Source organism: Crocodylus porosus, unplaced genomic scaffold (genome assembly GCF_001723895.1).
Source record: "Crocodylus porosus isolate Cpor-Errol unplaced genomic scaffold, CroPor_comp1, whole genome shotgun sequence".
NCBI lineage: Eukaryota > Metazoa > Chordata > Crocodylia > Crocodylidae > Crocodylus > Crocodylus porosus.
In genome coordinates, this window is record NW_017728947.1 from 39,350,392 (window position 1) to 39,363,797 (window position 13,406).

Here is a 13,406-nt window from a genome sequence, read left to right on the forward strand (position 1 = left end):
GTTAACATTGTATGATTTAGGCCTTCAATGTGTGTTGGCATGAGTGATGTCAAGTATCCATTTTGTGTGTCAGGTTCCCATCTTGTTCCCATGCCCTGTTGTGTAAGATGTTGTAACTGTGTGACTCATACCTACCCCTCCTAGGTAAATTGGTTCCTGAATGAATGGGGATGAATGAGTGCTTGAGAGACAATGGCAGTGGCGTAAAAATAGCACCCTCTGAATGACCGAACCATCAACTCGATGACCCAACCATCCACCCTGCATTGACCCTCCCTGGCTCAAGATTTGGAAGACAAAGAGTGCTGCAGAAACCAGTCAACCCTCCATTGTGCCAAGGGTGCACATGCTCAGTATGAATATCTAGAACCCTCTGGAACAGGGCTGATTTTGCCTGGACATGCCCACCCCATAGGAGATAATAGGCAGTCTGCCCCATAAAGAGGTAGTGAAGACTTACTTCTTGGGATGCCCTCTCCATCTGGACCAGCACCACGCCACACCACCTATCCACCCAGAGGCCCTGTTGGCGACCCCCCTCTGGACAACACCTACTGGACAATGACCCTGACTGGCCATCAAGGACTCCCTTCCAGCCTGGATAGGTAGCTATCACCCCCACCCTCTCTTCAACCAAGGACTTGGACTCTGTTTCTCTTCCCTACATGGACTCCAACCCTTCTAGTGAGTCTCTTTCACCTGCTGCCATTGTGACTGCTTTTGTGTGTGTTTGTGTGTGTGTGTGTAGGAACGAATAACTTCATGGTGCTGTGTAGTGTGTTGTTAGTTTAATAAACCTGTTATTTTGAAACCCTGAGTTGAGTTTCTGTCTGTTTCCTGACTGTTTCCTCCTTGCCACCACTTATCTGCCCCCTGACCTCCCAGCTTTCTGCCTCAGTTTCCAGCCCTGATCTCCCAGCTTCCTGCCTCTCTTGCTTTCCTGGATGTCTCCTCCTTGCCACCGGGCTTTTTCCCTTGCACCAGTGACCTTGCATAACCCTGGGGCCACTTGACCTTAAGTAATCCCATCACACACACCCCCCCCCCAGTCTCCTGGTTCTAATCCTGGCCCCAGCAACTTTCACTCTCTCATTTTAACCCCATCCATCTTCCTCCTTCCCTTCCTTCTGGAGATCTTTGACCCTTGATTCCCCCTCCCATAGTCACCAAGCACCCTAGATATTCCAAGTATCCTAAGCACACACATACATACCACCCCACCCAAGTTAGGAATTCACTTGTGTGTATGTGTAGGTTGGGTGTGCAGGTGTTGGTAACTGATTTTGTCTAATTTTTGGTGTGTGTAATGTGTATGTGCTTGAATTCGTGATAAGTATGCATGTGCCTAGGCTTGTAATCTTGGATGTGCATGTGCCTGATTTGGTAGCGCTTGTGTGTGTGTACATGCTTAATTGATTTGTGCTTTTGTATATGTGCAATTGTGTCACACTCTACCATCTAACATCACAATTTTGAGATCCTGAGAGTTGGCTTGGTCCCACAGGGCAACACAATCTCTGGGTCAGGGTGTCAGGAGCGGAGTCTGTCCCAGCGTGTGTGGCCAATGGTTGGCCATGCAGCAACCTACCCGGGCTGGCTCAGAGATGCCAGGGGGGCTTGTGGGTCTGCAGAAAGCCCCCATGGTGGGCAGCTGCTGGGCTCTGGGCCAGCTGGCACGTGCATGTGCCTACATTTCTGGAATGAAAAAGGAATGTCTATCCACTTGCAAACTGGTTCAGTCTCTGCAGATTAGACTAACCTGTAAAGATTAAATCAACTTGGGCTCAGGCTTTTTGAATGTCTGTCCCTAGCCCAAGGCAGTGGTGTGACTGAAGAGAGCAACCATGGCAGCAGCCCCAGTTTCTGCCTTTGATACAGTGGACACAATCATAGCTGCTACTGCAGCTGCTGGCTGGCTGCACTGCTACTGTCAGGGCAGCAGACAGTGTTCTCCCATACACCACCACTAGCCAGGCCATGGAGCTGCCTTGCTATACCTCTGCCAGCATCTTCTTCTATCATCCTGCAGTTACTTATGTAAACAGCTACTAAGACTTTAGTACTATGAGTAGCTGTGTGTTCTGTTTTAGTGTAGATCTAGCCCAGAACAAAAACTAAGAGATCTCTATCTCCAGTGTCTATTCTGAGCAAAGATAAACATCTCTTCTCACGTACCTTTACATGCACAAAGAGAGGTTTGTATCTCATTCCGGCCATGAATGCCATGAATGGCAGGGATGGTATAACAAGGAAGATGTCTGTTAAGCTGGTCTGTGCCTCACTGACTGCACTATTCTCACTGTCTAGCTGTAACAATGTTCAGAGAAATTCAGCCTAAAAAGAGTCTGTTTGTGTGTGTATTTAGGGAGGTATCTAAATGGTAATTAATTTTGCAGAAAACAATGTTGCTTGCTTAATCTCAAGAGTATCAAGCAGGTAGATTAGAATTTAGTGAATTACACCCAAGGGCTCTCTCTAACCTTCAGACATGCTACTATATTATTTCACTTTCAGACAGTTTAATACAGTTCCTGATCGTTAATATGATTTTAATATCTGACAGTGCAAAAGGGTAATAATGTTGTGGAGCTGGGAAAGTAGAAAAGAGTAAAATAGCCATCACTGTTGGTGATTCACTGCTGGTGTGTCATCCCTAAAAATACGTTTTATTGCACCTGTATGGCAGCACAGCTCATGGAAGGAATCAGTCATTCAAATCACAGACCTGTAAAAAGGATGTTAATTCCCCCCCACATTGTGCCAGACATCAGCCTGTGATTAACTGGCTCTACTCACCACTGTGCATTTGCAGATGGCCTTCTTTGACTGTAAGCCTTCTCCTGCAGCAGCCAGGAACAGCTACAGATTCTGGAGGGCAGCCTGTGCTTGGGATGTTTTGCCAGTATGTGCCTGACTGACAAAAAAGCAGCCAGAAATAAGGTGTGTGAGGTTGTGTGTGGCAGCTCTAATCCTGTTTGCCTCTGACATTCATGTATTGCTTTATACTCTCCAATTTTTTTCTTTATGGTCGGTTCTCTTTTAGTTTTGAGCATTAAGGGAAGATTTAGAAAAGACACAAAACCAAGTGAGGTGTCCAAGTCTCACTGACTTCCAAAGGGAGTTGGGTACCTAAACGTCATTTGTGCCTTTTACACTGCCGATTCTTTGAAGTAAAGATTGAGTTCATTCCAAAATGATGTCTATACCACAGTCACAGCGGCAATATTATTGTATTACAGATACCTGGTATCAGTAGCAATCTGGGTGTGGCAGCATGAAAATGTGTGGGCTCTGTTGGCTCTGGATTTAGAACCCAGGGGGGAACCACCCTCAGACCAACCATGACTTTTTCATTTGATAATAGGCAAATTTATTGATACACAGTAGTAATAGAAAAGAAACAGTATAGACAATGAAGCAGTTCTGTATATCTACCAAATCCTAGGGCTGTCATTAAAGTCAAAGTACATCTGAGCAAGATGCAGTCTTCATTCTGAGGCTCTCAGATGTCAGCATGTCAGCAGTTTGGAGGTGGGATGCTGAGGCCCATACACCCGACCAGTGGAATGGATGAGAGAGGCTGGGTGTGCCTTCTGTCCTGGTGGCCTCGGGGACCCTTCCTGGGTAACAGGAATGGGGTTCCCTCTTAGGAGGGAGGAACAGAAGGAGGGACCTGGGCAGGGAACAAGGAGGGACGGGGAGAGAGGAGGAACGATGGGCAAGAACCCTTTGCTGCTCCAAAGTTCTTCTCTTGTATTTTCCTTCCCTTCTGATAACTTCTGATGACTTTTCATCCATGGCTACTGCTGGTTGGTTCCTCTGTGTGGTTGTTATACATCCACATAACTTATTACATGCACACATGCTAATTTGGTCGTCTTGGGCCTTCTCTTAATTTAGTCCCTCAAAACCAGGACTCAGGCCCCCTTGCTCTGGGGCCTTGTTAGCTCGTGCCACTGTATCTCATGTAATGGAACAGTGTGGTACATGTCCCTAGTTCCCAGACTGTTTTCTAGACTACGTGTCCTTGTTGGCCTTGTTGTGTTAGACAGCCTGCTTTCTAGGGCTGTGTGAAACTGTGTCAGTGTGTGACCTAGACTCTTAGAAATCAGCTAACCCCTAGTGCCCATCCCGAACCATTCTAATTCATATACATATACCTATAAGCCAATTCGCAAAAAACAAATCTTTAAATAACATTTCTAAGCCATCAGGCCCCAAAACCTGCTTGAGGAACAGGCTAAATTAGCTACACAGCTAGCAAATCTAAGTCAGCTACATTTTCTCTACACTACAGCACAGTCCCTACTGCATTTTAGACATATCCCAAGTCTTAAAACAGCACTGAATGATGGATGGATCTCTTCAAACCTGAGAGTGTGAGACTTTCTGAAGAATTTAGCTGGGTGAATTTGTGCTCTCTTAAAGCTCAAAAATCCCTTCACAAGACTTTATAAACACAAAATTCACAGACAGTACAACCCATCCACACTTTTGCTTTTCAGCCCTTTTGTTACATCACCCACAGTAGCCAGTATATGAAACCACTTGCCCATAGGTTTGAACAGAGTGTTCTGGTAAGAGTGTAAACCCCATCACATCTGATTTCTTTTTTCATCAGTGACTCACTGTTTGGTGGTAATAAATTAGATAATCACAACCATCAAGAGGATTATGAAGATAATAATTAACAAATGAAGCTGTTGAAGGATTTATAACTCTGGCCTGATCCTGAACAAGTTTCCCAGGGAAAGAGCATGATCCAGTTCTCATTTGCCAGTAATTAACACTGAGTTTATTGCATTTTAATTACTGTTTTAATTAATGTACTACTAAGCTCAGAAGATGGGACTCAATAGCAAGAACTGAATGGGTTTCACAAGTTACCACTTTTTACTTTGCTCCTTATATAATAAATGTAAGAGTGTAGACTGGCAAAAGCATCTGGACACACTTGAAAGTTATCATCTTTGTTAAAATACATTTTATGGGTGAATGAACTGACTGGGTTCCCTATATCTATTCATGGAGCAACCATAATGGGCCCATGCTGGGTAACAGCCCTTGTTTTGTGTCCTACCTCAGGTAGTATAAAAAGGCTATAATATCATGTGACTTAAAGCAACTCATTGCTGGTGTATGTAGGTCATTCTATGTCAGTACCTCTTCCCCATCTATCTCTCTGTGAAAATAGTAAGTTATGGTTTGCAAAAAGAGTTGTGGGGACCCTGCTGTACTACTTCAGTCTTCCACTGATGTAGAATCCATTTAAGACCCTCCATCAGTACCATGCCATAAAATTGCTGGGCATCTCCTCTCTGTGGCACTTCAACAAGAGCTGATTATCCACATAAGGAAGCCAAAACCATTTCAAAGACTCTTATGAACTATGCTGCATAAAGTGGGGCACCAGTGAAGGAGAGCATCCACATGCACCTACCCTCATTCTTACTGTAACAGTGCCACTCAAAGGGGTAGTTTCAACCTGGCTGAGTGCCACAGAGTGAGCATAACATGGTCAAAGACCCACCACTGCAGATGGCAGAAGGAGTTTGAAGAACTGTTCTTACATACTGTGGCAGCTGAAAAGTATGTCTGTGTGATAAAAGTGCTTGCTGAAGGATCTATGAAGATTAGACCAAGTGTTTTTCTGTATTTGTTTAGATATTAAGCTATATGTCTAATAATAAGCTAAAAGCCTAATTATAGTTTAGGATGTAGTAAGGCCTTGTATAAAGTAAGGCCTAGTAAATTTAGCAAAGCCTAGAAGTAGTAAGGCCCTGTGGTGCAGTTAAAATTACCTTATCAAAGGAATGCAAGGCTTGTACTGCTATTGGTCAGTCTACGGACAGCTGTAGAAAAAGGAATCTAAGAGGCCGTATGTTATCAGTGTCCTTCAGAAGCTATAAATTAGCTGAAATATTTGGAAACCATTCGAAAGAAGACTCAGCTCTGTGAAAAGGATTAGTTAGCTGTTGCCTGGATCAGTGGGCCTGTGGACCTCAAGGAGCCCAAGAACTACATTTCAGGGTCCTTCCCGGCACACCCCTCAGACAGCATTGACCGGGGACACCTGATCTCACTGAACTTTGTGGAAAGAGAAACTTGCTGTGTATCGTGCATCGGAGGGATTGCCTATAATTTGCCGACATGAATTGCTTTTGTCTGTCATCATTTGTCTTGTTACTATGAGTAGTTGTGTTTTTCTTAAGTCAATAAATCTTTCTTACCTTTCTACCCCTGAGCACACTCTCAATCTAAACCTTCTTCAGGCAGCTGGGACATAAATTGGCATCACGAACAGGATTGAGAGGCTCTGTTCCAGAGAGAAAAGTTGGAATGGAGGGAGTTGCATGGTCTCCATTAGTGGCTTTGCTTAAGGAGGTGATGGGGATGGAGAATCCTGGGTGGGATAAGGATAGATTGAGACCTGCCTGGAGTGAACTGTACCCAATCATTGGGCTAGGTTTGCTGCTGCTGCCCGGGGTAAACCCAGGAAGGGGTGCCTGTCATGGCTGCTGGCCACATGCTTGTGTTTAGGGGCTGAAGCAGTCACCCAGCTCTGGGAACAGGTCACCTGGCTGAGTAAGGAGTTAGAAGATGTGAGAGATTCCAACAGCATGGCATGTGAGGCAGCGTGGGCCGCTCAGAGCTGTTTGGTGACTTCGGAGTGGAGGGAGGGAAAAATTATGATTGCACGCGCTGCCGCTTCCCTTTAGAAAAGGGTACAGTTAGCACAGGCTGTGGAGCCATCCTTCCACAAGATCAGATGGTGTCTTTATGGGCAGAGACCAAAAGTTGAGCTCTGGGAAGATGGAGAGGAGAAGACTGATGACGAGCCTGGTGTTGAACCGCCCCCTTATGTCCCTGCCCAGAGAGAGGAACCTAGCCAGGTCTTCCCTATGGTAGTAACCTGTTCAGGGCCACAAGGAGGGAATCCCCGAACAGAGCTATGTTCATTTACCCAAGCGGAAATAAGAGATATACAAGAACAGCATAAGTCCAAGCCAGGAGAACCAGTGATAGACTGGCTAGTTCAAATGTATAGTGAAAGAGCTTCTGCAATTTCAGTGAGTAGAGCCAAAGCAGCCCAAATCATTCTGTGCCCTGAGCTCCAGTTAAATCAGTTTGCAGGGGGTGATGAAAATGTTACTTTGTTTTCTGCTGTGCTCCAAGCCACTGCAGCCAGTTATGGTAATATGGAAGAAGTGCTTAGTCCTGCTCCTTGATCATGGGTCAATTTGGAGGAGGCTGTTGGTTGCTTGTATCAATTGGCGCTAACTGAGATCATTCGTGCAGCAATTTAAACTCACTTACCAGATGCAGATTGTGAATGATTGTGACAGCACTGTTGTGGAGGAGGTTTTGCCAACGAGCACCAAGAGAATGTACCTCGGCCTTGTTGGCCTTGGAGCCAAAGGCGGTAGATCACCCAGTAAGAGATGCGATTTGGTGATTAGTGCAGCTTCTACCCATTTTGCAGAAGGCAGGGCTGGCTAAGCCGACAAAAACTGACAAGGCCATGGCGGTGGCCTCAGCAAAAGACAAATCCCCTGATGCCCCTGAATTGTTGGAAAAAGCTAGAGAAGGCTGGCTCAAGACCCTGCGAGCAAAACTGTGGAAGGACTTGTTAGCTGCTGGTTTTAATTAAGTGAAAATTGATGGAGTGCCCACCAGTGTTTTGTGAGGGCTGTAGGATGGGGGTCCCACAGTATCAACTGAGAAGCCACGAAATATAGTAGAGACCCCAACTCCCACTAATGTGAAAGAACTGCAAGCCCAATTGGAAGCACTCAGTTTTTGGTGTATGCATGTTCCTGAGTTTAGTGTATTAGCTCATCCCCTGTATAACCTATGTAAGAAGAGAACTAAATAGAAATGGGGTCCTGAGCATAAATATGGTTTACAAGCCCTTAAAGAAGCAGTAACTGTTCATGCCTCCCTAGCAGCACAACATCCAGAAGGAGAGCTTTGACTCCATATAGGCGTCTTGGAAGAAGGACCGCACTGGAGCCTGTGGCAGAAGAAGTCCTTGGAAACAGAAGGAAAACCCCTTAGATTCTAGAGCTGAGGCTGGAGAGGGGTGGAAGCCAGGTGTACTCTCTTAGAACAGATGTTGTGTGCAGCAGCAGCATCCCTGGAAGCCACAGAAGCTCTGAGAGGAGAATTGCCCACAGTTATCACTACTCCGATACCTATTCTCGGAATGGCTCTGTCAGACTGCCAGCTGCCACCTGGGGGACAGCCCAAGACACCACAGTCCAAAGGTGGATTTATTATATTCTGAGCCAAGTCCAATGAGTAACCCCAAAGGGATGCCCTGCATTAGTTGAAAGTCACAGAAAGTACAATTAATGTTTATCCTGATCAAACAAGCTGCAGTGAATCTTCACCCATCAAAGAAGCACCTCCTTTCTCACCTGAAATGGAGACCTCAGCTGATGTTGAAGTCTGGTTCACAGATAGCTCCACTCAAGGTCGTGCCTGGAGAACTGCTGCCTTGAGGATTCAAGATGGCAAGCAAGTAGTATCACAAGGCCTTGGAAAAAGCGTGCAGTATGCTGAGCTCCAAGCAGTGCCCAGCTTAGCTGTGTGGGAATTAACAGAAGATCCACGTCTTAAAAGTCCCATCTATATTTATAGTGACTCCTGGATGGTAGTAGAAGGATGTACTAAATGGCTACCCCTGTGGCATAAAGAGAACTTTAAAAGGCAAGGACAAGACATTTGTGTCAAAGAAAAATCTTTGATTTCAGATGCCGATGGCAAAAAGGTCAAAAGGTTAACATAATATATTTCATCATCATAGTTCCGTATTCAGCCCTCCTCCAGCTTAAATGTAAAATACATACGCAGTCAATCTCGCATGAAACCTAAGAACACACAAAGTCTGCTCACAGTCATAATTGGCAGTCCTGTAATTATTCAAGCCTGGTGTGTTGTGATTGGCTACCTGAAAACCTTTAATTTTGGAAAGATTTCTGCCTTCTGCGGAGACCTCCACACACACCCAGGAGACATAGTCAGTGATCTGGCCAGTCGTTGACCCCTCCCCACCTGCAGCAAAAAAATTTCAGGTGTTGTATCCGAATTTTTGTTGACTCGTCCGTTCTCACCAAGAGCTCACAAACGTCTTTGAACTGAAGTTACCTGTACGCGTTGCTGAAAATCTGCACCAAGCATTTTATGATCTGTGCAATGAAAAAGCATTTGCAAGCTGAACTGAACTTCTCCTTTCTCACTGTGTAACCACGACTTCCTTCCTACTCCGCAACTCTTCTGTGGTGTAAGTAATAATAAATCTTTAACCAAAACGCATTTAAACTCCCTGACTGCTCTCGCTTTTCCACCTGTACAGCCACCGTATCGTACCTGCATCCAGCTGGTTGTGCCGACCCAGGCTCGCACGTCAAGGGTGCACTGGTCCTCGGACATGACAATTTGGAGCCACGAATAATGGAGAGTCTTATGGGAGCTAGCTCAAGATAAGCTTCCTCTGTACATCCAACATGTGAGTGTAGCACATGGAAATAAAGCAAGGGAAGGCCCGGAGGCAAAGTAAAATAGGCGAGTCGATCAGCTAACAAGAAAGGAGAGCGCGGAAACCTTGTACGTCGAAGAAAAAAATAAAGCGGCTGGCCCATCGTTATCCAGTTCCTCCTCCCACTGTACAGGTGGAGAATGAGCCACAGAATGGCTACATCAACAACACAGGCACCCCGGACATGATGGAACCGCCCACCTGGCTGCATCTTGGGGCATTCATGTAACTAAGAAAGAATCACAAGAAATAGTTGACGCATGCATCACTTGCTGTGAGGTAAAAATGTGACTAAAACCCTGCCCGATTGTCCCGTTGTCATTACACGAAGGAAAAGTAGCATGGCAGGTATGGCAATGTGATTTCATAGGCCCCCTCCCTCAAACTTCCTGAAAGCAACAGTACGTGTTTGTAGCTGTAGAAGTTGTCACAGGAATGACGTTCGCCTGTGCCCCAGCGAGAGCTACAGCCTAGGACACTTGTGCAATACTGGAAACTTTGTTAGCTGTATCCACCACCTATAGAAATACAGAGTGATAATGGCCCTCACTTCCGCAACCATCTTGTGTATGACTGCACTGCCAAATATAGCATGTTATGGACCTATCACATCCCATATCTTAAGCAGTCTACCGGATTGGTAGAGCAAGCCAATGGCATCCTCAAATGCAATTTGCGGTTGGCCGCTGGCCTGGCTCTTAGAGACTGGGACTTGCACCTGGATCGAGCTACCAATTGGACCAATAACTGACCCTGTGGAGGAGGTAGCCCCATGCAGCAAGCCTTTGGATTAGGTGATCCCCGCGAGCTGACAGTAGGGCGACCTATGGGTGGTGACCCATGAAAGCTCCAGGCAGGAGATCGGGTAGTAGTGAAGCATCCTCAGGGAGATAAATGGAAAGGGACATTATTAGCCAGAGGTATGCATAATACTTGGTGGATATTTAAGTCAGATTTACCTAATGGGAGCCAAGCTCCTTGTTGTCTTGTTCCTACAGATTGGATCTGTCCACAGGTGCAGCCATAACCATTCCTAATTGAGCCTGCCACTGAAGATGAGTTCTGCTCTGTCAGTGGCCTAAATCGACTGGCACCATGAAGTAGTGGACTATTATAAATTTATTCTTTTTATTAATGCCTTATTGTGTTTCCTGGGTAGAGCATGTCTACTATCCTTCTTATTACCCAGAGATATTAATGAACTTGCTCCTGAAGACCTCAAGGTGTGGCCTGACTCTGAAGAGAATCCCCCGGAAACACACTCAGATGGCCTTCACATGGTCCAGCTGCAGTATCCATACTGGAAGAAACCCGTCACCCCGGAGCAAGTGAAGTCCTGGTCTCTGAGTAAAAGAAACAAGATAGATGACTGGCAAAGTGGTAACTGTCAGTGCACCTGTAGCACCAGCTATTATCTTGAGTTCATTCCCTACCTGAATGCTGGAATGGCTAACTGTGGGAGGGGAGGGGATTGTTACAGCTCTGCTCATTTGAAAATTTGTTGTTACATACTTCCTAAAGGGAACCCCATTGAGCTCAACGCCCCTGAGTTTGTGTCCCCAATACTGCATTCTGCATCTGTTCAGCCTCTTGAGCCACTGCGTTTATAGGAAAATCTGCCCCCTCCCATTCCTATGGCTGATCACTCTCCAGCGGTGGTGTGAGGCCCACCAGGTGGGAGAGTGCATTACAAGTTGGAACAAAGTTATTACATGGTTTGTGAATCATACCTACACAGAGGCATGGTGAAATGATACCCACTTTAATACAACCAGAAGTAGGTTGTATCCACAAGTCTCCACCACTTATCCTCATCCTTTCATGCCAGTGGGATTCCTAAAGCAAATCAGTGCTATGATTCTTCCAGGACAATGCGTTTCATTAACCCAATACAGCATTGTCACCATGAGCGACAGTGGGAGCTGTTTCGTTCTCTGGGAGATGAAGCATGGCTACAGGCTCCCCATGAAGGAAGAATAAATGTGACTTGTAAAAAAACGGGGTGTTCACTACTGTCTCTGGCCGTTCCCTCATGAGAGGCCCTGACACTGCCTGTGTATAACTCCACACCCTGCTAGAAGTCACAAGTTAAAATCCCAGCCCTCCTAAATGCTTCATTGTTCACTGTCCAAGTGTTGTTCAGACCAGAACAATGGTATGGAACAAGCTACTTCGCCAAACTGTTCAGCAGGAGCCCGGGTAGCTGAAGGGTTGCTTAGATGGGAGTGGCCAGTCATTTTCCATTCCATAAATGCACTTAAGTCCCGCAGACAAAGAGATACTCCAGGTTATCTTTGGAACGGACTTAACTCAGCTACAAAATGTATGGAACTTGGATAAATCCCAGAAAAACACTGAAGGAGTAGCCAATATCCAAAAGGCTGTAGGGTTACTCACTAGAGAAGGCATGCTTGAAGGAAAAGTGTTAGAGCACACTAATGAATTGCTAACTGATGTAGGATTAGAGCTAGCCCATCTTGCCCAGGTCATGATGGACAGTGTTTTTAAAGCAGACAAAACTCAGAATTGGAGTACTGTTTGTGCTCAAGTCCATTTATCACTGCATATGCATTTTTCCCAAGTAGTAAACAGAATAGCTCCCTGGCTTAGAGCATCATAGAATGCCTGCAACATTTAAAGAAAGATACCCTTATCAAAGTACCTGGGTTACTACTTGAGAAGGCTATGATAAAGGAAAATGTTCATTCCTGGTGCAGGGAATAAAAGAGGGAAACTGGACCACTGCTTATTTGCTAAACATTGGGCTCAGAGGAGGATGCCTTTGGGACTGGAATTTGCATCACCCCATATGGGAAATAGTTACCCCCGATGGCCCACAGTATGTGGCACAGTCCCCCTTTGTTCAAATTAGTAGCACCTTGATTAGATTAGGAACCCTATGAAGAGGCTGGCTTCTCAGCCCACCTAACATGACCTGCGTATACAAGTTACCTAATGTGTCATATGTAACAATATGTTTGTAGGGAGGGACCAAGTCATTTGCTGCATGAAAATGGTACCACCTGGACTTTGTGTAATTCGTGTTGCTTAGGAGCTAAAAGTGGAGCTGTTGCTCTACTGCAATTAAGTAACTGTACTATTGTCCTAAAATGGCCAGAAATTTCCTCTGAAATTCTATATCTCTCAACTTCACGAAACCCACTTCATGGGTATCAGATGTAGACATGCCACAGTTAGTAAACTGGAATAACGTGAAAAATAAGCTGCAAAGCCTTGAAGCAAAGGTTCAGCGAGGCACTCAGTTAGCTCTACTTGCTCGAGAGGCTGGACGAATCATCAGTCTGGCTGTAACATGCCTGAGCCATGTAAATGGTATGATGTAATCTGTACTATTCGTGTGTCACCAGGTGTCACCTCAACTACATGGCTAACCATCTTGAGCATAATAGTATTCTGCATTGCCCTAGTGGCAACCGCTAAACGGTGATTCAACCATTGTTCTCGTAAATCTGTTTGTGCTAAGCAAGTTAAATTTATAGATCCCTCCCCATTTCCTGATGTAGCGCATGTGGCTTTGGCATCTCAATTGTAGCTATCATAGTGCTTCAGCAAGCAGGGGGTGGAGTGTGTCAGCTGAAAAGTATATCTGTGTGGTAAAAGTGCTTGCTGGAAACTCTATGAAGATTAAACCAAGTGTTTTTCTGTATTTGTTTAGATATTAAGCTTTAAGTTGTTGCTAAAAGCCTAATTATAGTTTAAGATGTAGTAAGGCCTTGTATAAAGTAAAGCCTAGCAAATTTAGCAAAGCCTAGAAGTAGTAAGGCCCTGTGGCACAGTTAAAATTACCTTATCAAAGGAATGCAAGGCTTGTACTGCTATTGGTCAGTCTATGAACAGTTAAAGA

At 45.3% G+C, this 13,406-nt stretch overlaps 1 long non-coding RNA gene across 1 annotated transcript in view; it reads right to left on the reverse strand.

Moving 5' to 3' along the window:
• Positions 1 to 839: 839 nt before the first annotated feature.
• LOC109320919 overlaps positions 840 to 13,406 on the reverse strand; it is a 16,032-nt gene continuing 3,465 nt past the window's right edge. Inside the window, exon 3 of the long non-coding RNA XR_002103877.1 lies at positions 840 to 851. This is a non-coding gene — a long non-coding RNA (uncharacterized LOC109320919). The remainder of the gene's footprint in view (positions 852 to 13,406) is intronic.